The 22,500-nt window shown below is 36.7% G+C and overlaps 2 non-coding genes and 1 pseudogene across 2 annotated transcripts; all 3 read right to left on the bottom strand.

The window, feature by feature from the left end:
* Positions 1 to 9,123: 9,123 nt before the first annotated feature.
* Positions 9,124 to 18,622, bottom strand: LOC119562224 (annotated as a pseudogene).
* Positions 18,623 to 19,023: 401 nt separating this feature from the next.
* LOC119562218 lies at positions 19,024 to 19,202 on the bottom strand. The gene has a single exon (XR_005221766.1). It is a non-coding gene; the product is annotated as a 5.8S ribosomal RNA (ribosomal RNA).
* A 659-nt stretch (positions 19,203 to 19,861) lies between these two features.
* Positions 19,862 to 21,856, bottom strand: LOC119562219. The gene has a single exon (XR_005221767.1). It is a non-coding gene; the product is annotated as a small subunit ribosomal RNA (ribosomal RNA).
* Positions 21,857 to 22,500: the final 644 nt, after the last annotated feature.

The following is a 22,500-nucleotide window of genomic DNA, read 5'->3' as shown; positions in this document are numbered from 1 at the left end:
TCTTTTAATTTATCCCCGCAGGGAATTATCACATAACTCAGTATGTGATAATGGCAGACCAATATACATATATATCAAGATTATCAATACAAAATATATATCATTATTAGCCTGCCTCAATTGTAATTATTTATTTGGATTAACGATAAAGTTCGGAAACAATTTGTTATTCTATGTATAATAGAAACCTTGGCCTTTGTTTCAACATTATTATCTTTGGGCTTAAAATATTAACCGTGGAGCCAAGTCTCATATTCATAAATGAATAAAGAAACAAATTTGACGGATTAATATCTTCTCTACCGACAGACAGTATTTTGTCACGTCAATAGTAGATGGCCGGCCCATTGACCATCCTATAGTAGTTTTTGGACCCAATATCTTTAATTCGGGTATTTTCAATTGTCTTTGCCAATCAACCGTTTGGTACTCTCTCATATAATAAGAGAATACACATATAATTCCATTATATGGATATATCTTCATTATTTTATTTGCTACATCACCCTATAATAGTTTTTGAACCCGTCAACTTCAATTCGGGTATTTTCAATTGTCTTTGCCAACCATTTATATGGTATTCTCTATTATAATAAGAGAATACTAGTGTATATCCATTATATGGATATATCATCTTCATATTATTTGCTACACCACCCTATAGTAGTTTTTGAACCCATCATCTGCAATTCGGGTATTTTCAATTGTCTTTGCCAACCAACTATACGGTATTCTCTCTTATAATAAGAGAATACAAGTATATTTTCATTATATGGATATAATGCCATTTATTTTTCAATATCCATATAATTCATTTAGTTTTGTATGTACAAAACAAGTTTTCTTTATAGTATTGACAAAATCATATGTTTACGCATAACATAAGTTTTGACCAATACGAGGAGGGGCCCGCCAACGACCACCTCCCTATAGTAGTTTTTTACCCCACGCACTACTGCGTGCCTGTTTACAGTACTAGTGCCAGCTATCACTAGGTTTATATATCATGTTTCAGTGATATATGGGTAAATTCTACCATTTATTCTTATGTATATGGCATTTCTATGCCATATTTATACAATCCATTCATATCTTAATGTATATTTATTATATTATACATTATTATGCCTTATAGGTATTATACCTATAAGCCATATCCATACGATTCATTCACTAGTGCCGCCCCTCACTAGGTTTATAATTGTTATATCATTGATATACAATTTATTTCTATATATATGGCATTTATATGCCATATCCATACAATGCATTCACATTTCAATGTATATTTACTTGTTATACATTATTATGCCTTATAGGTATTATACCTATAAGCCATATCCATACGATTCACTTATATAAATATATGTATATTTTTCTATACATAATTTTTTTTTATTTTTGTATGGATTTCTATGCATATCCATAGTTTATATGGATATGCTTGGCGTTCTATATAGTATTGACAAATTCATATGCATAACATAAGTTTTGACCAATACGAGGAGGGGCCCGCCAACGACCACCTCCCTATAGTAGTTTTTTACCCCACGCACTATTGCGTGCCTGTTTACAGTACTAGTGCCAGCTATCACTAGGTTTATATATCGTGTTTCAGTGATATATGGGTAAATTCTACCATTTATTCTTATGTATATGGCATTTCTATGCCATATTTATACAATCCATTCATATCTTAATGTATATTTATTATATTATACATTATTATGCCTTATAGGTATTATACCTATAAGCCATATCCATACGATTCATTCACTAGTGCCGCCCCTCACTAGGTTTATAATTGTTATATCATTGATATACAATTTATTTCTATATATATGGCATTTATATGCCATATCCATACAATGCATTCACATTTCAATGTATATTTACTTGTTATACATTATTATGCCTTATAGGTATTATACCTATAAGCCATATCCATACGATTCACTTATATAAATATATGTATATTTTTTTCTATACATAATTTTTTTTTACTTTTGTATGGTTTTCTATGCATATCCATAGTTTATATGGATATGCTTGGCGTTCTATATAGTATTGACAAATTCATATGCATAACATAAGTTTTGACCAATACGAGGAGGGGCCCGCCAACGACCACCTCCCTATAGTAGTTTTTTACCCCACGCACTATTGCGTGCCTGTTTACAGTACTAGTGCCAGCTATCACTAGGTTTATATATCGTGTTTCAGTGATATATGGGTAAATTCTACCATTTATTCTTATGTATATGGCATTTCTATGCCATATTTATACAATCCATTCATATCTTAATGTATATTTATTATATTATACATTATTATGCCTTATAGGTATTATACCTATAAGCCATATCCATACGATTCATTCACTAGTGCCGCCCCTCACTAGGTTTATAATTGTTATATCATTGATATACAATTTATTTCTATATATATGGCATTTATATGCCATATCCATACAATGCATTCACATTTCAATGTATATTTACTTGTTATACATTATTATGCCTTATAGGTATTATACCTATAAGCCATATCCATACGATTCACTTATATAAATATATGTATATTTTTTCTATACATAATTTTTTTTTACTTTTGTATGGTTTTCTATGCATATCCATAGTTTATATGGATATGCTTGGCGTTCTATATAGTATTGACAAATTCATATGCATAACATAAGTTTTGACCAATACGAGGAGGGGCCCGCCAACGACCACCTCCCTATAGTAGTTTTTTACCCCACGCACTATTGCGTGCCTGTTTACAGTACTAGTGCCAGCTATCACTAGGTTTATATATCGTGTTTCAGTGATATATGGGTAAATTCTACCATTTATTCTTATGTATATGGCATTTCTATGCCATATTTATACAATCCATTCATATCTTAATGTATATTTATTATATTATACATTATTATGCCTTATAGGTATTATACCTATAAGCCATATCCATACGATTCATTCACTAGTGCCGCCCCTCACTAGGTTTATAATTGTTATATCATTGATATACAATTTATTTCTATATATATGGCATTTATATGCCATATCCATACAATGCATTCACATTTCAATGTATATTTACTTGTTATACATTATTATGCCTTATAGGTATTATACCTATAAGCCATATCCATACGATTCACTTATATAAATATATGTATATTTTTCTATACATAATTTTTTTTTACTTTTGTATGGTTTTCTATGCATATCCATAGTTTATATGGATATGCTTGGCGTTCTATATAGTATTGACAAATTCATATGCATAACATAAGTTTTGACCAATACGAGGAGGGGCCCGCCAACGACCACCTCCCTATAGTAGTTTTTTACCCCACGCACTATTGCGTGCCTGTTTACAGTACTAGTGCCAGCTATCACTAGGTTTATATATCGTGTTTCAGTGATATATGGGTAAATTCTACCATTTATTCTTATGTATATGGCATTTCTATGCCATATTTATACAATCCATTCATATCTTAATGTATATTTATTATATTATACATTATTATGCCTTATAGGTATTATACCTATAAGCCATATCCATACGATTCATTCACTAGTGCCGCCCCTCACTAGGTTTATAATTGTTATATCATTGATATACAATTTATTTCTATATATATGGCATTTATATGCCATATCCATACAATGCATTCACATTTCAATGTATATTTACTTGTTATACATTATTATGCCTTATAGGTATTATACCTATAAGCCATATCCATACGATTCACTTATATAAATATATGTATATTTTTCTATACATAATTTTTTTTTACTTTTGTATGGATTTTCTATGCATATCCATAGTTTATATGGATATGCTTGGCGTTCTATATAGTATTGACAAATTCATATGCATAACATAAGTTTTGACCAATACGAGGAGGGGCCCGCCAACGACCACCTCCCTATAGTAGTTTTTTACCCCACGCACTATTGCGTGCCTGTTTACAGTACTAGTGCCAGCTATCACTAGGTTTATATATCGTGTTTCAGTGATATATGGGTAAATTCTACCATTTATTCTTATGTATATGGCATTTCTATGCCATATTTATACAATCCATTCATATCTTAATGTATATTTATTATATTATACATTATTATGCCTTATAGGTATTATACCTATAAGCCATATCCATACGATTCATTCACTAGTGCCGCCCCTCACTAGGTTTATAATTGTTATATCATTGATATACAATTTATTTCTATATATATGGCATTTATATGCCATATCCATACAATGCATTCACATTTCAATGTATATTTACTTGTTATACATTATTATGCCTTATAGGTATTATACCTATAAGCCATATCCATACGATTCACTTATATAAATATATGTATATTTTTCTATACATAATTTTTTTTTACTTTTGTATGGTTTTCTATGCATATCCATAGTTTATATGGATATGCTTGGCGTTCTATATAGTATTGACAAATTCATATGCATAACATAAGTTTTGACCAATACGAGGAGGGGCCCGCCAACGACCACCTCCCTATAGTAGTTTTTTACCCCACGCACTATTGCGTGCCTGTTTACAGTACTAGTGCCAGCTATCACTAGGTTTATATATCGTGTTTCAGTGATATATGGGTAAATTCTACCATTTATTCTTATGTATATGGCATTTCTATGCCATATTTATACAATCCATTCATATCTTAATGTATATTTATTATATTATACATTATTATGCCTTATAGGTATTATACCTATAAGCCATATCCATACGATTCATTCACTAGTGCCGCCCCTCACTAGGTTTATAATTGTTATATCATTGATATACAATTTATTTCTATATATATGGCATTTATATGCCATATCCATACAATGCATTCACATTTCAATGTATATTTACTTGTTATACATTATTATGCCTTATAGGTATTATACCTATAAGCCATATCCATACGATTCACTTATATAAATATATGTATATTTTTCTATACATAATTTTTTTTTACTTTTGTATGGTTTTCTATGCATATCCATAGTTTATATGGATATGCTTGGCGTTCTATATAGTATTGACAAATTCATATGCATAACATAAGTTTTGACCAATACGAGGAGGGGCCCGCCAACGACCACCTCCCTATAGTAGTTTTTTACCCCACGCACTATTGCGTGCCTGTTTACAGTACTAGTGCCAGCTATCACTAGGTTTATATATCGTGTTTCAGTGATATATGGGTAAATTCTACCATTTATTCTTATGTATATGGCATTTCTATGCCATATTTATACAATCCATTCATATCTTAATGTATATTTATTATATTATACATTATTATGCCTTATAGGTATTATACCTATAAGCCATATCCATACGATTCATTCACTAGTGCCGCCCCTCACTAGGTTTATAATTGTTATATCATTGATATACAATTTATTTCTATATATATGGCATTTATATGCCATATCCATACAATGCATTCACATTTCAATGTATATTTACTTGTTATACATTATTATGCCTTATAGGTATTATACCTATAAGCCATATCCATACGATTCACTTATATAAATATATGTATATTTTTCTATACATAATTTTTTTTTACTTTTGTATGGTTTTCTATGCATATCCATAGTTTATATGGATATGCTTGGCGTTCTATATAGTATTGACAAATTCATATGCATAACATAAGTTTTGACCAATACGAGGAGGGGCCCGCCAACGACCACCTCCCTATAGTAGTTTTTTACCCCACGCACTATTGCGTGCCTGTTTACAGTACTAGTGCCAGCTATCACTAGGTTTATATATCGTGTTTCAGTGATATATGGGTAAATTCTACCATTTATTCTTATGTATATGGCATTTCTATGCCATATTTATACAATCCATTCATATCTTAATGTATATTTATTATATTATACATTATTATGCCTTATAGGTATTATACCTATAAGCCATATCCATACGATTCATTCACTAGTGCCGCCCCTCACTAGGTTTATAATTGTTATATCATTGATATACAATTTATTTCTATATATATGGCATTTATATGCCATATCCATACAATGCATTCACATTTCAATGTATATTTACTTGTTATACATTATTATGCCTTATAGGTATTATACCTATAAGCCATATCCATACGATTCACTTATATAAATATATGTATATTTTTCTATACATAATTTTTTTTTACTTTTGTATGGTTTTCTATGCATATCCATAGTTTATATGGATATGCTTGGCGTTCTATATAGTATTGACAAATTCATATGCATAACATAAGTTTTGACCAATACGAGGAGGGGCCCGCCAACGACCACCTCCCTATAGTAGTTTTTTACCCCACGCACTATTGCGTGCCTGTTTACAGTACTAGTGCCAGCTATCACTAGGTTTATATATCGTGTTTCAGTGATATATGGGTAAATTCTACCATTTATTCTTATGTATATGGCATTTCTATGCCATATTTATACAATCCATTCATATCTTAATGTATATTTATTATATTATACATTATTATGCCTTATAGGTATTATACCTATAAGCCATATCCATACGATTCATTCACTAGTGCCGCCCCTCACTAGGTTTATAATTGTTATATCATTGATATACAATTTATTTCTATATATATGGCATTTATATGCCATATCCATACAATGCATTCACATTTCAATGTATATTTACTTGTTATACATTATTATGCCTTATAGGTATTATACCTATAAGCCATATCCATACGATTCACTTATATAAATATATGTATATTTTTCTATACATAATTTTTTTTTACTTTTGTATGGATTTCTATGCATATCCATAGTTTATATGGATATGCTTGGCGTTCTATATAGTATTGACAAATTCATATGCATAACATAAGTTTTGACCAATACGAGGAGGGGCCCGCCAACGACCACCTCCCTATAGTAGTTTTTTACCCCACGCACTATTGCGTGCCTGTTTACAGTACTAGTGCCAGCTATCACTAGGTTTATATATCGTGTTTCAGTGATATATGGGTAAATTCTACCATTTATTCTTATGTATATGGCATTTCTATGCCATATTTATACAATCCATTCATATCTTAATGTATATTTATTATATTATACATTATTATGCCTTATAGGTATTATACCTATAAGCCATATCCATACGATTCATTCACTAGTGCCGCCCCTCACTAGGTTTATAATTGTTATATCATTGATATACAATTTATTTCTATATATATGGCATTTATATGCCATATCCATACAATGCATTCACATTTCAATGTATATTTACTTGTTATACATTATTATGCCTTATAGGTATTATACCTATAAGCCATATCCATACGATTCACTTATATAAATATATGTATATTTTTCTATACATAATTTTTTTTTACTTTTGTATGGATTTCTATGCATATCCATAGTTTATATGGATATGCTTGGCGTTCTATATAGTATTGACAAATTCATATGCATAACATAAGTTTTGACCAATACGAGGAGGGGCCCGCCAACGACCACCTCCCTATAGTAGTTTTTTACCCCACGCACTATTGCGTGCATGTTTACAGTACTAGTGCCAGCTATCATTAGGTTTATATATCGTGTTTCAGTGATATATGGGTAAATTCTACCATTTATTCTTATGTATGTATATGGCATTTCTATGCCATATTTATATAATTCATTCATATCTTAATTTATATTTATTATATTATACATTATTATGCCTTATAGGTATTATACCTATAAGCCATATCCATACGATTCATATACTAGTGCAGCCCCTCACTAGGTTTATATATCTCATTTTAATTATATATTGGTAAATTCTATTATTTATTCTTGTGTATATGGCACTTATATGCCGCCATATCTATAAAAATGCATTTATATTTCAATGTATATTTTCTATATTATACATTATTATGCCTTAAAAAGTTATTATACCTACCATAAGGCGATATCCATACGATTCATTTATATAAAAGATATATGTATAATTTTCTATACATAATTTTTTTTTATGAATATATGGGTTTCCTAAGCATATCCATATAATACATTTAGTTTTATATGGATTAGATTGGTCTTCTTTATTGTATTGCCAAACTCATATTGATAAAATAAGTTTTGAACAATAAGAGGATCAGCCGCCAACCAACCAACCACTGCTACCATTGGAGGAACATATACTTACTTTTTATATGTCCTCTTACTTGAATGGTCCTCTCTTTACTTGAAAATTTCATTACCATAGGAATCTATTTATACATGGAATATGATTTCCACTACTTTTTCGCGTCACTAATAATTAATATGACGATACAGACTTGCTACCATAACATAAGTCTTGAACAATAATAGGAGCAGCCGCCAACCAACCACCAACCAACCAACCACTGCTACCATTGATAGTAATTTTATATGTCCTCTTTAGTTGAATTTCAATACCATAGGAATATTTATACATGGAATATGTTTTGCCACTACTTTTTCGCGTCACTAATAATATGACGATACAGTCTTGCTACCATAACATAAGTTTTGAACAATAAGAGGAGCAGACACACCAACCAACCAACCGCGCTGCTACCATTATATATACTTATATTTATATAAGTCCTCTTTACTTGAATGGCCTCTTTACTTGAATTTCAATACCATAGGAATATTTATTTATACATGGAATATGTTTTGCCACTACTTTTTCGCGTCACTAATAATATGACGATATAGACTTGCTACCATAACATAAGTTTTGAACAATAAGAGGAGCAGACACCAACCAACCAACCGCTGCTACCATTGAATGAACCATATATACAAACTTTTATATATGTCCTCTTTACTTGAATTTTAATACCATAGGAATATTTATACATGGAATATGTTTGCCACTTTATCATCGCGTCACTAATAAGATGACGATACATTTTGTTTGTTCAATATTTACTTATATATTGATGTTTCCAATTTAGGTCTTTTATATTTCTTCTTCCCTACCTTACACACCACAAACAAAGTGGCGTGCGATGCTGCAAGCAAGCATAATGATTATGCCCGCTTGCAACATCTTTATTATCGAATCATCAAGCAAAGGATAAGCTTCAGTGGATCGCAGTATGGCAGCTGCTCAACCACTTACAACACCTTGCCTGTTACAAAAGTCGTTTACAATTGATTCTAGGCTTTGTCATTGTATTAAATAATGCTTTTATATGTAACTAGCGCGGCATCAGGTGATCAAAGATCCTCCCAATTTACTATGTTACAAATTACATTGGCATCACATCCATTGTCGTTTATAAAGTAAATTATAAACTTTAAATGGTTTAGAAGCCATACAATGCAAATTGCCCCTTATTTATCATTGCAGTCCAGCACGGATACGACCTTAGAGGCGTTCAGGCATAATCCAACGGACGTAGCGTCATACCACTGTTCGCTCGAACAAGTATTGTGCCATTGGTCCGTACCTGCGGTTCCTCTCGTACTACGCAGGAATGCTGTCGCAACAACGTTTTGTCATTAGTAGGGTAAAACTAACCTGTCTCACGACGGTCTAAACCCAGCTCACGTTCCCTTGCATGGGTGAACAATCCAACGCTTGGTGAATTTTGCTTCACAATGATAGGAAGAGCCGACATCGAAGGATCAAAAAGCGACGTCGCTATGAACGCTTGGCCGCCACAAGCCAGTTATCCCTATGGTAACTTTTCTGACACCTCTTGTTAAAAACTCTTTAAACCAAAAGGATCGATAGGCCGAGCTTTTGCTGTCCCTGTGTGTACTGAACACCGAGATCAAGTCAGCATTTGCCCTTTTGCTCTATGTGTGGTTTCTGTCCGCACTGAGCTGGCCTTGGGACACCTCCGTTATTATTTGAGAGATGTACCGCCCCAGTCAAACTCCCTACCTGGCAATGTCCTTGAATTGGATCATACCTGAGTAATTGGAGTTATACCAAATTTTCAAATCAAAAATACATAAATGCACCGTTTTATTAAAGAATTTGTTTGCGATTATATAACAAACTCGTGATACTTTGATCAAGAAGCTTGCATCAAAACCCAATACCATAAGATATAATAAATATATCCGTATAATGGCTAGGAAATGATACACGTTCCATTTAATCAAGTAAGTAAGGAAACAATAAGAGTAGTGGTATTTCATTGGCGATACCAAACCGAAGTCTAATATCTCCCACTTATTCTACACCTCTTATGTCTCCTTACACTGCCAGATTAGAGTCAAGCTCAAAAGGGTCTTCTTTCCCCGCTAATTATTCCAAGCCCGTTCCCTTGGCTGTGGTTTCGCTAGATAGTAGATAGGGACAGTAGGAATCTCGTTAATCCATTCATGCGCGTCACTAATTAGATTTTTTTTTTTTTTTGATATGATACTTTATATTTACGTCTGCCCGGTGGGCAATAGATTAAATTTTTTGATAAAATTGAGTGTGAGGTTACAATATTTTGTGTGTTGAGGTGTATTAAGATTATACAAGATAGGTGTGAGTGGATTAGTGAGTTTGTGTGTCAGTTTTGGTGGTTACATCAATTATGATGCCTTAGGATCAAGGGACCCTGAAGGGCAGGTCCGCAGGGTGTCGTCTTTTTAACCTCCGAGGTTGTCCATCCAGTACTCTGGTTGCGAGTGGGTTTATGTGGGCTACCATTTTATCCAGATGCCTTCTGCTGAATTTAGCTACCTCTTCGACCACTGTGGGAAGCTTTAAGTCCCTCTTTATTGTGGTGTTACGTACGTAGAACGGCGCATTTAGAATTTGACGCAGGATTCTGTTTTCTGCTCTTTCTAGTTTTTTTAAATTTGAACTGGCTGCAGTGCCCCATATTTCAATGCCATAAATCCACGCTGGTTTGATTATGCTATTATAAAGGAGCAATTTGTTTTTTAAGGATAATTTACTCCTTTTTTGCAATAACCACCACATTTGCCGGTTTTTTAGTTTCATTAGCTTTGTTTTGGCCACTATGTGATCCTTCCATGTTAGTCTACGGTCCAGTGTCAGGCCCAGATATTTGACTGAAGGCTGTTGTGGTATGGCAGCATTGTTTAACAAAACCGCTGGGGATATTCCTGGCCTTAGAGAGAAGGTTATATGCGTAGACTTCTCTGGGTTGATAATGATATTCCATCTCTTTAGCCATGGTTCTATGTTGGACAGAGCTTGTTGTAGGCCTTGCGCAGCCATTGGCAGGGAGTCTTCGGAGACTAAGAAAGCCGTGTCATCCGCGTATGTGCATACCATGCTGTGGCTACCAGAGGGAATGGGCATGTCCGCGGTATACACCGAGTATAGTATAGGACTTAGCACGCTGCCTTGGGGAACTCCGGCGGCCACTTCGTGGATAGGCGATTCCTGATGTTTGCACCTTACGTAAAATCTTCTATTTTCGAGGTAGCCCTTTAGTAGAAGATAGTAAGGGGTAGGCAGGCTGTGCTTTAATTTGAACAGTAGGCCCTGGTGCCATACTCTGTCAAACGCTTGCCTGACGTCTAGGAACGCTGCAGAGCAGAACCTTTTAGTCTCGAAGGAGTCTAGAATGCAGCTGACTACCCTGTGACACTGCTGTATAGTCCCGTGAGCTCGCCTGAAGCCAAACTGGTGATCTGGGATAACATGTTGTTCTTCTAATATAGGCATCAATCTCCTCAGGAATAATTTTTCCAGGATTTTTGAGAGAATTGACAGGAGGCTGATGGGCCTGTATGATCCCAGTTCGGCCTCAGGCTTACCTGGTTTGGCGATGACGATAACTTCGGCACATTTCCATTGTGTTGGGAAATGACCGAGTCTTAGACTTTGGTTCATGATGAACTTTAGGTTTCCGATGCAGTTCGGCGGCATGAACTTCAGAGCAGCGGCATCCAGGCGATCATACCCGGGAGACTTTGATGGTTTGAGTGTTGCTATCTCCTCCTCTATTTCCTCGCAGTCGATTTCTGGAATGGGCAAGTCCATGGGACACGCCACATCCAGGAAATGAAGAGTCTCTTGATGGTCCACTGGGTCGCACAGGTCGAATGGCTGGAAACTACTCTTTAAGTGGTCGGCAAAGGCGTTTGCTTTTTCCTGGTCTGAACGACACCAAGCTCCAGTTGATGATCTGACCGGGGCTATCCTCCGTGTGGGTCGCTTTAAATACTTTGTTGCATTCCAAAGCTTGTGGTGTGCACTACAGGGTTCAAGGTCCGCGAGGTAAGCTTCTAGGGACTTGCTTTTTAGATCAAGAAGCATCCTGGTAAGGTCTTTACAAGCCCTGTTGTAGATTGTTTTGTCTGACCGTCTTCTACTAAGCTGCCAGACCCTCCTCAAACGCCGTTTTTCGCTTACCATTGTTGCCAGCTCGGTTGACCAGAGATAGTTGTCTCTGTGGCCTCTGGTGTGCACCGTTCGCGTGGTTTCAGCCTCTGGAGTTGCGATGCTTGCTGCCAGATGAACCTGTCTGGTGAGGTACTCCACCGCTTCGTCGATGTCTATTGGACTTTCTAGAACTGGCTGGGGGTCTACATGATTTTCTAGCCAAGACTTAAAAATCGGGATGTTTGTATTCCGTCTGATGAGCTTGACTGCAGTTGGATTTCTCAGATAGGAGTTGTTATACAAAATCTTGACCATGCTGTGATCGGATGTAAGATCATGGCATGCAGCCGTAGATATTTTTGTGGGGTCAACTCCTCTGCTGAATGCAAAGTCCAAGAGGTCCGGAATTTTGGCTGGGTCGGTGGGCCAGTAGGTAGGCTCTCCAGTTGAATAGACGGTGCAACCCAGTGCCCTGATGCATCCAAGAAGTGTGCTTCCTTTCGGGTTGACGGTTCGTGATCCCCACCAGGTATGTTTTGCGTTGAAGTCGCCTCCGATTAAGAATCTAGGACCCAGATTCAGTAGTACGTCGGACAGATCACTTTGGCTCAGTGTGTATCTTGGAGGGAGGTATGCGGAGGCGATGGTAATTTTGCCTTGCGACGTTATAAGGTGGATTTTCGCACACTGCATCCATTCCAGTTGTACGGGCTCGAGCTCCTCGTATTGAATGCCGCGTCTGATGATAATAGAGGCTCCTCCACGTATCCGGTCGCCAGGGTGCAATGCGTTGATTATTTCGTAGCCGGGAATGGTAAAGTGGGATCTGGTAGTGAAGTGTGTCTCGGACACGAGTAAGATGTCTACTTGGTTGGTCTTTATATAATGCTCGACCTCGGGCTTGCTCCGAGCCAAGCCGTTCGCATTCCATATTATAAGTTGGGTGTTTATGGACATTTATGATTGTTCTGGTTGGAGAGCATTGTCATCACTAAGTTTTGGAACTGATTGAACATGGAGTTCATCATGGATTCCATTCGGCGCATCATTCTCTCCTCCAAGGCATCAAGGGGGGACTGGCCATTATTGTCGAAGTTTCCAGCCGCGCCAGCCCTAGCAACGTTGGCGTAACTGTATTTGTGATTCCCTGTTTGGTTCGCGGCACTGCTCGCTGGGAAATTTGCGTGTGGAGCAGGATTGGATGAAGAAGTAGTTACTGCCTTAGGCTTAGGGCTGAAGCGCTTCTTGGCTTCTACGTAGACTCTACAACCGCGGTAGGAGGCGGTGTGTTCGTCACCACAATTTCCGCACACAGGTGGGTCTTCCTTTGCCTTTATGCAATTCAGGGAGTCGTGTGATAATCCGCATTTGACACAGACATGTTGGAGTTTGCAGTACCTCTTAGTATGCCCGAAAGCTTGGCAGCGGAAGCATTGTACCACTCCGTCGAACTTTTTTGGCTCCTCAATGGAGACGACGGCATGGCACAGTCTGTTGATCTCGAAGACTTTCTTGTTTGTTTGAGCTGGTTCGAGGTTGACGAAAAACATCGACAATGGCATTTTTGTTACTCTTGATACTGCATTTTTAGCATCACGCACATTGTGGCCGAGATTCACAAAGGCTTGCTTGACCTCCTCAATTGGTGTAGTATGGTGTAGTCCTTTGACAACAATGCGGAAAGCTCGCTCTTCCTTCAGTTGGAAGGTACGGAAAGCTACTTGACAGTTGTCCAGGTGAGCAACAATTTTTCGGTAAGTGGTGCTGTCCTTCGGCATCAGCCTGATGTTACCTCTTCCCGTTGCCTTGTAAGAGAAAGTATCGGAATTCACCAATGTGCGCAGTTCGTTTAAAAATTCGCCAATGTTTTCTACATCCGGCACAAAAATTGGAGGGGGCTTGGGTGCTGCTTTAGGTTCGGCATTATCGACGGTCTTTTCATTGCTGCTCTCTACCGGCAGAGAAGCGAAGCGGTTAGAGGTGCTAGGACCAATATCCATCTTTTTGTCTTGATTCACGGCAGCCTTATTCTTTATGGTCTTTTTAGGAAAAATGTAAGGGCGAGTTATCTCACCTTCCTCAGGTGAAGAGATGTTTGAGGGGCTCGAGGAGCTCGAGGAGCTCGGGGTTGGGCTGGGAGATTTTTCCCGTTTCTCCACGATGATTTTCTTTACGCCTCTAATTGCCTCTGGCGACCCGGGAGGTAGACTCCTTTTGACTCCTTTTGGCAAGACTCTCGGCTTCAGAACCTGCCAAGTGCATTTTTTGAGTGCGGCTACAGCCGCGTTGTCCACTTCCATGCTGCCGGTGTTGCTATTGTCACCCATGGCGACAGCACCACCAACAAGCACAGCCGGCTAACTGTGTGAGTGAACTATTTATTTCCTTTCCCTCTGCTGACAAAAATCGACGACGAGGTGTCGCCGAAATGTAGGCAAAAGTTTTAGGAGTCGCCGCCCTCTGGCGGAGTGATACAGCGATGAGGAGTCGCCGAATGTATGCTATGAATCCTGGAGTAGTCGCCCTCTGGCGGAATAAAATCAGCTGATTTCCAAAAACCAACCAATTTGCGGAGACACGAACCGCTACAAATTTAGTGCAGACGCGAACCGCGCTGCTGTCAAAATGTTATCTAGATAAGGCAGGCGCCACTCGAGAGAGAGCGCCTCTCTCACAACGATGAAGTATGAGTTTTATTGCCGAAATTGGCCTGACACACGGGGCGCCCGAGAGAGCGCCTCTGTCTCAGCACGTCGAACGTTCTCGAAATGTCTGGGGTGGAAAATCGCGATTTTGGCCTTCCCACCACCTTTTTCGTGCAGAAAACACGCGGAATGACTATGCGACCGCAATGCGCGAATATTTGTGCAATTTTTAGCAATGAATTAAGAGTTTTATTGCCGAAATTGGCCTGACACACGGTGCGCCCGAGAGAGCGCCTCTCTCAGCACGTCGAACCTTCTCGAATTGTCTGGGGTGGAAAATCGCGATTTTGGCCTTCCTACCACTTTTTTGTGCAGAAAACACACGGAATGAATTTGCGGGCACAATGCGCGAATATTTATGCTATTTTTTAGCAATGAAATAGGAGTTTTATTGCCGAAATTGGCCTGACACACGGAGCGCCCGAGAGAGCGCCTCTCTCAGCACGTCGAACCTTCTCGAATTGTCTGGGGTGGAAAATCGCGATTTTGGCCTTCCTACCACTTTTTTGTGCAGAAAACACACGGAATGAATTTGCGGGCACAATGCGCGAATATTTATGCTATTTTTTAGCAATGAAATAGGAGTTTTATTGCCGAAATTGGCCTGACACACGGAGCGCCCGAGAGAGCGCCTCTCTCAGCACGTCGAACCTTCTCGAACTGTCTGGGGTGGAAAATCGCGATTTTGGCCTTCCTACCACTTTTTTTGTGCAGAAAACACACGGAAATGATTTTGCGGACACAATGCGCGAATATTTATGCTATTTTTTAGCAAGGAAATAAGCGTTTTACTGCCGAAATTGACCCGTCACACGGAGCGCTCGAAAAACACGTCTGCTCTCCAGAGCAATGACTGACAACTGACTAATTAGATGACGAGGCATTTGGCTACCTTAAGAGAGTCATAGTTACTCCCGCCGTTGACCCGCGCTTACTTGAATTTCTTCACTTTGACATTCAGAGCACTGGGCAGAAATCACATTGTGTCAACACCCGCTAGGGCCATCACAATGCTTTGTTTTAATTAGACAGTCGGATTCCCCAAGTCCGTGCCAGTTCTGAATTGATTGTTAATTGATAATCGTTATAATTAATAAGAACTAATTGGTTTAACCCAATTAGTATTCTTAAAAATTTTAGCAAGAAAGTTCCACAATTGGCTACGTAACTAAACTATCCGGGGAACAAGTGACCAACATAAATGCCAGACACTCTATTTACCCAGAACGAGCACATAAACCATGTTATTGTTTCCCAATCAAGCCCGACTATCTCAATCTTCAGAGCCAATCCTTATCCCGAAGTTACGGATCTAATTTGCCGACTTCCCTTACCTACATTATTCTATCGACTAGAGACTCTTCACCTTGGAGACCAGCTGCGGATATTGGTACGGCCTGTTGAGAAGTTTGCGTGTCCCCACCATAAATTTTCAAGGTCCGAGGAGAAAATATCGACACAACAGTATATGTCATGCTCTTCTAGCCCATCTACCATATCTCTCTGCGAAAGACTTCCATGGTAGTACGGCTATAAAACAGAAAAGAAAACTCTTCCGATATCTCTCGACGGCTTCTTTATGGTCGTTCCTGTTGCCAGGATGAGCACGAGGCCCATATTTAATAACAAACGGATACTCAACAGGTTACGGAATTGGAACCGTATTCCCTTTCGTTCAAAATTATTCAAGTATATTAATTAGCTTGATTTATATAATATAATTATATTTGTATGGCATTTGTGTTTTACTTGAAAATTTTCGGCTTTCGCCTTGAACTTAGGACCGACTAACTCGTGATCAACCACTGTTCACACGAAACCCTTCTCCACTTCAGTCCTCCAAGGTCTCATTCGATTATTTGCTACTACCACCAAGATCTGTACCAATGGCAGCTCCATGCAGGCTTACGCCAAACACTTCTACGCATACCATTGTACCTTCCTACTCACTAAAGTTTCAAAATTTATATCACAAGTAATATAAATCATCTACTTTAGCGGTAATGTATAGGTATACAACTTAAGCGCCATCCATTTTAAGGGCTAGTTGCTTCGGCAGGTGAGTTGTTACACACTCCTTAGCGGATTTCGACTTCCATGATCACCGTCCTGCTGTTTTAAGCAACCAACGCCTTTCATGGTATCTGCATGAGTTGTTAATTTGGGCACCGTAACATTACGTTTGGTTCATCCCACAGCGCCAGTTCTGCTTACCAAAAGTGGCCCACTGGGCACATTATATCATAACCTTGAACTTCATATCAAGAAAGTTAAGGTTCTTACCCATTTAAAGTTTGAGAATAGGTTAAGATCGTTTCGACCCTAAGGCCTCTAATCATTCGCTTTACCAGATAAGATTATTTTATATAACATTAAAATGCACCAGCTATCCTGAGGGAAACTTCGGAAGGAACCAGCTACTAGATGGTTCGATTGGTCTTTCGCCCCTATACTCAATTCTGACAATCGATTTGCACGTCAGAACTGTTTCGGTCTTCCATCAGGGTTTCCCCTGACTTCAACCTGATCAAGTATAGTTCACCATCTTTCGGGTCACAGCATATATGCTCAAGGTACGTTCCAGTTAGAGGCATAAATAATATAAATATCATTATACATAACTATATAGAACGCCCCGGGATTGTGTTAATTAGCTATAAATAGTTAAAAAACTAATCCCATTATTAGTCAAGTTAATTACGCTATTAGGTTTATATCCCAATAACTTGCACATATGTTAGACTCCTTGGTCCGTGTTTCAAGACGGGTCCCGAAGGTATCCTGAATCTTTCGCATTGTTAATCATACAAGTGCATATAATAAACACAAAAATCAATGATAATTATGCCATTATATAATTCCGAAAAATTAACGCACTGTATTCATATAAATCTATCAGCACTTTATCAAATTAATAACATTTATTCTGTGTTAAAATGCAAGCAAATTAATTTGAATAAACTATAAGTTATATTTTATGATAAATTTTGTATGCTAATAGATTACAATGTCCTTATATGGAAAAAATGCACACTATTATCATAATATTGTTTAAATATTACAATTTTAATGATGAATTTTCCATAACGGATATTCAGGTTCATCGGGCTTAACCTCTAAGCAGTTTCACGTACTGTTTAACTCTCTATTCAGAATTCTTTTCAACTTTCCCTCACGGTACTTGTTTACTATCGGTCTCATGGTTATATTTAGTTTTAGATGGAGTTTACCACCCACTTAGTGCTGCACTATCAAGCAACACGACTCTTTGGAAACATCATCTAGTAATCATTAACGTTATACGGGCCTGGCACCCTCTATGGGTAAATGGCCTCATTTAAGAAGGACTTAAATCGTTAATTTCTCATACTAGAATATTGACGCTCCATACACTGCATCTCACATTTGCCATATAGACAAAGTGACTTAGTGCTGAACTGATTTCTTTTCGCTCGCCGCTACTAAGAAAATCCTGGTTAGTTTCTTTTCCTCCCCTAATTAATATGCTTAAATTCAGGGGGTAGTCCCATATGAGTTGAGGTTGTGTATAACTTTTTTTGCAATTAATTCTTTATATATAATGATAAAACATTTTATTAAATTCGTTATATATTTTATATATTTGTATGGCATTTGTTTGGTCTAACGAATCAACGAAGAATAATAATATTGTCAACGGCTTTCTATTTACTAATCTTTAATAAGAGACAATTCTAGATAAATTTTTTATGCTAGACATTTCTCAGTATTATTTGATTGAAAAAGAAAATATTTCTCTTCGTTTTTCACATTCAAATTATTTACTAATGTGAGATAATGTTTTTCATATATTTGTTAATATTATGAATAATATAATAATTAAATTATTATTATCCAATAATATACCATATGCTTATAAAATTTCATTATAAAATTTATATAAACAACTTAATTAGCATAGTCTTACAACCCTCAACCATATGTAGTCCAAGCAGCACTATAAAATTAATTAAAGTACATAACAGCATGGACTGCGATATGCGTTCAAAATGTCGATGTTCATGTGTCCTGCAGTTCACACGATGACGCACAGTTTGCTGCGTTCTTCATCGACCCATGAGCCGAGTGATCCACCGCTTAGAGTTTTATATATTGGTTTGGTAATTTTGTCATATATGTTTTTATTGAAAGAAATTAAAAATACACCATTTTACTGGCATATATCAATTCCTTCAATAAATTGATTTTTATACCTAAAACGAATGCTGCGAAATGTCTTAGTTTCATATAACCAATAATATATCAAGTATTTTTTAAATGGCATTTACGGTATTAATACTTTTTTTTAGCGATATATATTGAAATTTATATAAAACATTAACCTGTAATAATCAGGTACAACATTGTACATTTTAGGTTGTTGCATTATCCAATGTATGCGCATAACTGAGATGAACAATACATATCGCAACGCGTGTATATTATGGTCCATATACACACAGTGTTTTATTAATTAATTGCATTTAATATACAATATAATAATAATATTAAATAAATTTAATAATTTCGATTTGCTTGTTCGAATTTGTTATTTGTTTGCTTTTGCTTATTTATTTATCTCTTATTTAATGCAATAATATATTTATTATTACAATTATTATTTCGATTTGCTTGTTCGAAATTTTATATTTGATCTATAAAAGATCATATTTTTGGCAATTTATATTTTATTTGTATTACTATAATATATTATATTATTATAATAAAAACAAATTTTTTTATTAACGGTAAGGATATTAAACAATAATGATCCTTCCGCAGGTTCACCTACGGAAACCTTGTTACGACTTTTACTTCCTCTAAATAATCAAGTTCGGTCAACTTTTGCGAAACAACCGTAACACACAAGGCGTCACAGTGATCACGTCCGGAGACCTCACTAAATAATTCAATCGGTAGTAGCGACGGGCGGTGTGTACAAAGGGCAGGGACGTAATCAATGCGAGTTAATGACTCACACTTACTGGGAATTCCAAGTTCATGTGAACAGTTTCAGTTCACAATCCCAAGCATGAAAGTGGTTCAGCGGTTTACCCGGACCTCTCGGTCTAGGAAATACACGTTGATACTTTCATTGTAGCGCGCGTGCAGCCCAGGACATCTAAGGGCATCACAGACCTGTTATTGCTCAATCTCATTATTGCTAGACGCAATTTGTCCATTTAAGAAGCTAGTGTCCTTATAATGGGACAAACCAACAGGTACGGCTCCACTTATATAAACACATTCAAACACAATAAACATTTTACTGCCACCATGAATGAAGGCTATATAAGCTTCAACACCATAATCCTGAAGATATCTATTTAATATATTTGAGTCTCGTTCGTTATCGGAATTAACCAGACAAATCACTCCACGAACTAAGAACGGCCATGCACCACCACCCATAGATTCGAGAAAGAGCTATCAATCTGTCTTACACACTTATGTTCGGACCTGGTAAGTTTTCCCGTGTTGAGTCAAATTAAGCCGCAGGCTCCACTCCTGGTGGTGCCCTTCCGTCAATTCCTTTAAGTTTCAGCTTTGCAACCATACTTCCCCCGGAGCCCAAAAGCTTTGGTTTCCCGGGAAGCGACTGAGAGAGCCATAAAAGTAGCTACACCCAATTGCTAGCTGGCATCGTTTATGGTTAGAACTAGGGCGGTATCTGATCGCCTTCGAACCTCTAACTTTCGTTCTTGATTAATGAAAACATCTTTGGCAAATGCTTTCGCTTAAGTTAGTCTTACGACGGTCCAAGAATTTCACCTCTCGCGTCGTAATACTAATGCCCCCAAACTGCTTCTATTAATCATTACCTCTTGATCTGAAAACCAATGAAAGCAGAACAGAGGTCTTATTTCATTATCCCATGCACAGAATATTCAGGCATTTGAAGCCTGCTTTAAGCACTCTAATTTGTTCAAAGTAATTGTACCGGCCCACAATAACACTCGTTTAAGAGCACTAATGCAGGTTTTTAAATAGGAGGAACATATGAAAAAATACAAGTATCTAAGCACATGTAAGAACTCCACCGGTAATACGCTTACATACATAAAGGTATAGTACTAACCACAATTGTAAGTTGTACTACCCGTATGAAGCACAAGTTCAACTACGAACGTTTTAACCGCAACAACTTTAATATACGCTATTGGAGCTGGAATTACCGCGGCTGCTGGCACCAGACTTGCCCTCCAATTGGTCCTTGTTAAAGGATTTAAAGTGTACTCATTCCAATTACAGGGCCTCGGATATGAGTCCTGTATTGTTATTTTTCGTCACTACCTCCCCGAGCTGGGAGTGGGTAATTTACGCGCCTGCTGCCTTCCTTAGATGTGGTAGCCGTTTCTCAGGCTCCCTCTCCGGAATCGAACCCTGATTCCCCGTTACCCGTTGCAACCATGGTAGTCCTAGATACTACCATCAAAAGTTGATAGGGCAGACATTTGAAAGATCTGTCGTCGGTACAAGACCATACGATCTGCATGTTATCTAGAGTTCAACCAATATAACGATCTTGCGATCGCTTGGTTTTAGCCTAATAAAAGCACATGTCCCATAAGGTTCATGTTTTAATTGCATGTATTAGCTCTAGAATTACCACAGTTATCCAAGTAACTGTTAACGATCTAAGGAACCATAACTGATATAATGAGCCTTTTGCGGTTTCACTTTTAATTCGTGTGTACTTAGACATGCATGGCTTAATCTTTGAGACAAGCATATAACTACTGGCAGGATCAACCAGAATAATGTTTTTATTCATATTTCATTCATATTTTTGAATAGAAATTAGCAATATAAATTTTATAGATTGTTTTCTATCGACGAATACGGCCATTTTTATATAGCATTCGTATACGTTTGTTGTTTTCACAATATATACTTGTTCCGCCACTAATAATAACAAGTTTTTTAATTATTGATGTTAAAAACACAATATTTTTTTTCGTAATACGTAATAATTTTCTTTATATTTGCATATTTCATTCTAAAATATCTTTTTTGTTCGACATACGTCATTATTGTATCCACACATGTACAATTTTTGTTTAACCAATATAAAATATTGAATTAAATCATTTGTATTTTGATGATAAATTTAAAATTTATCTGTATATATTCATATAAGACTCTTTGGTAATATATAATATAAAACCGAGCGCATATATGATATGTACGTTAGAAAAAATAATATATATATATATTATTTTCTTTTAATATAGGGACACCTCTTTTAATTTATCCCCGCAGGGAATTATCACATAACTCAGTATGTGATAATGGCAGACCAATATACATATATATCAAGATTATCAATACAAAATATATATCATTATTAGCCTGCCTCAATTGTAATTATTTATTTGGATTAACGATAAAGTTCGGAAACAA

Source organism: Drosophila subpulchrella, unplaced genomic scaffold, assembly GCF_014743375.2.
Source record: "Drosophila subpulchrella strain 33 F10 #4 breed RU33 unplaced genomic scaffold, RU_Dsub_v1.1 Primary Assembly Seq401, whole genome shotgun sequence".
Taxonomy (NCBI): domain Eukaryota; kingdom Metazoa; phylum Arthropoda; class Insecta; order Diptera; family Drosophilidae; genus Drosophila; species Drosophila subpulchrella.
The sequence above is the reverse complement of the archived record's forward strand: the minus strand, read 5'-3'. Positions and strand labels throughout refer to the sequence as shown.